This window comes from Chondrus crispus, genomic scaffold (assembly GCF_000350225.1).
Source record: "Chondrus crispus Stackhouse genomic scaffold, scaffold_149, whole genome shotgun sequence".
NCBI lineage: Eukaryota > Rhodophyta > Florideophyceae > Gigartinales > Gigartinaceae > Chondrus > Chondrus crispus.
Window position 1 is genome coordinate 14,055 of NW_005179023.1, and position 2,869 is coordinate 16,923.

Below are 2,869 nucleotides of genomic sequence, written 5' to 3' on the forward strand. Positions count from 1 at the left end.
AAACCCATTCTACTGCACAGTACAGTAATGACTTTATATTTCCCGATTGGCCGTTCTTGTTGGATCCACTTGCAAGTAGATAGACGGTAAGAAAACGAAATCCTGTTGCCTTAACAGGCCCGTGCTACGTTTCGACGCAGCTCTGTTCCAGGGTGACGCCTCCAATTTACGGCTACCTCTCAAATCAGACAATTCTGAGGCCCTCCAGAGATCCTGTGTGCATTGCAATGCGACATCTGTAGCGGTGCAATGTTGAGTGAGATGCAATGTACAGTTCCCTTGGGTACTGTATGCTGTATGTTTTTGCAGTGCCCAGTCAAGAATTTGAAAGTATAATTGATGCCTCGCTTACGCAATCCTACGTAAATTATTCCCTGAGGCTTTCGTCTTTCTCTCTCGCAATGCGTGTGCCGAGCTGTCGTGTCATTAGGTATCACTTTGCAAAGTTGAAGTTCAAAGACTCGGCGTCCATTCATCCTTGTGACTCATCATAGTCAAGCACGCGGATAGAAGGCGTTTTCGAAATATGGCAATCAGAATTCTCTACCGTGCCGTACCGCCCGCTGTAAAACGATTCCTACGCCGCAGGTCTTCGAAGATTCCCACAAAGGTCTGATTCTAGCTAGTACTGTACATGCCCTCTACCATGAAGGGTCTCGTGGATTTGTGGTGTTTCCGCTTACCATGCAAACATGCCTCTCGCAAGGCCCCTGGAGCGCCGTCGTGGTAGATAGAGATACTTTACTACACCATATAAAATCTCTGTAGTCTTCTCCGGCAGCTCTCGACACTGACCCGGAGATAGAGCCCTCCTTCTTCCTCACCATCTGCGTCCTATTCCTTCCCGATGCAGACATCTTGAGTTCGCTTCTCCGTGCCCTCTCCATCGCAAGAATGAAATCCTCACCGAGAATTATCGTCCTTCTTTCTTTCATCGTCCTCGCTTCAATCGCAGGAGGCGCCACATTGTCATCCCCCGAACCGCAAATAGACCCCATGGTGCCCCTCCCTGCTTTATATGTCGTCTCCGCGCGACGCAACTCTATGCGGGGAACGATGCTGATGAATGGAAGCAACGTTTGCCCAGAAGACTATCCCCAAGGCTTCTCTGTACTCTGCGACGCACCGATGAGCGCTGAGTCTGCGCGATTCTTGGCAGACGACGAGCTGGTAGAAATTGAATACCACCTCCCATTCTACATCCAAGGCAACTTCAGGGGGCGAGTGAGGGCCTGGACAACATTTCCATCACGGACTGTCTTACAATGTAGACTGCGAGATGGCTCTTCCATCTCAGCCATGGTCAGCTTCACGTGTTGATGAGATGTGTCTGGATGTGGATGGATTAACTCTAACTACGGATTCTGCAAAAACGCTTCGTTGGCTATCTGTGAATGTGAGAAACTGCTTCTTTGAAAGAAATCTGGGAGCTTACATCTACTGTCTTGCACTTTTTTGTGCATGAATCCGTTGCCGGGCAAACTTAGAAAATGGGCATATATGCACATTGACTTCCCCCCGGGGTAGCTACGTATTTAAGGAAAAAGAAATTTTGGCAATCTTCCCCAGAGTATCCCCCTCTCGCAGCGCTCGTCAAGCAGTCGTCATGAAGCGTGTTCTAAGATGCTCGAGAGAAAGCAAAGAACGTTGTTCAGTATTTCATAGACTTTGACTTTGACCAACTTTAATGCGTCAGGCCAACACGGTAAACACAAAATCAACGAACGGCTCCAACAGGGTTACGTTACAAGCTGTACACGGCGCGGAATAATAAGCTGGTCATAATAAACTGCGAATGATGTTTTTCGAGATGAAAAAGATATCGAAATTTCCTGTTGTTAGTCCGACTCTACACAACACGAGAATGGTGAGGTGTAGACTTGCGACTACACGACTACCGTAGACGTTTAAAAAAAAACATTTTTAGTATGCTCCCCGTTGCATGCCCGCCCGCCTAAGTAGACGAGAGTGGGTCAAGCGAGATGCCGGCGATAACCGAAATGATAAGGACGGCGATCAAAACGGCCAGAGCGATCTTCTGTGTCTTGCTATCCGCCGCAGACTCGACCTCGACGAGGACCTGTGACAGGTCTGCGACATTATTATTCTCGTCGACGTCCGACACGCGGTAAACCCAGGTCCCTGGCTGCGGGTCCGGGACTAGAAAGCTGTAGCTTCCCCCTTCAGAGCCCTTCGATTGAAGCTCGGCGGGCTTGTCGCGAAAGTCGGACACCTTCTCCCAGTCTGGCGACTTGCCAGGACGTCTGTACACCACGAACCCCCTGTTCCCTTCCTCCGCGCCCGTCCCCCACTTGAGCTCCAGCTCGTCGCCCAGCATTCGCCACGTCATGCCTACGCCGCTCAACTCGCCGCTCTGCGGGTCCGCCGCGAGGCGGCCTGTGGCATCGGTGCGCTTCTTTATGACCTTGGAGTCATACTCTGTGATGGACGAAGCGCACCGAGAAGGCATGTAAGTACAGAAGAAAAAGGCGGCGACGTGTCAGACGCGAAGCCTTTGCACGCGGCAAGATGTCTCTCTGCAAGCGTGACGCGGCGGCGCCCAAAACGTACCGGCAATATTGGCCATCCAGGGGGCGTACGGCGTGCCGTCGGGCTTGAGGAGGTTTTTCTTGCCGCCGACCTTATCGCTTTTGACGGGCTGCTTCTGGTTGGCGGCCTTCTGGGCCTGGGCCTGGGCCTCCTCGTCCGAGAGGCCCATGCGCTTCATGTCGGCGTAGAAGCCGGGGTACGGCTCCGCGGCGGGGGGAGCCTGCGGCTCCTCCGGCGGCGGCGGCGGGGCGGGCGCGTCGCCCTCCGGCTGCTCGGCGCACATGGTCGGCAGCATGCGCGAGCGGCGCGGCGCGCGCAC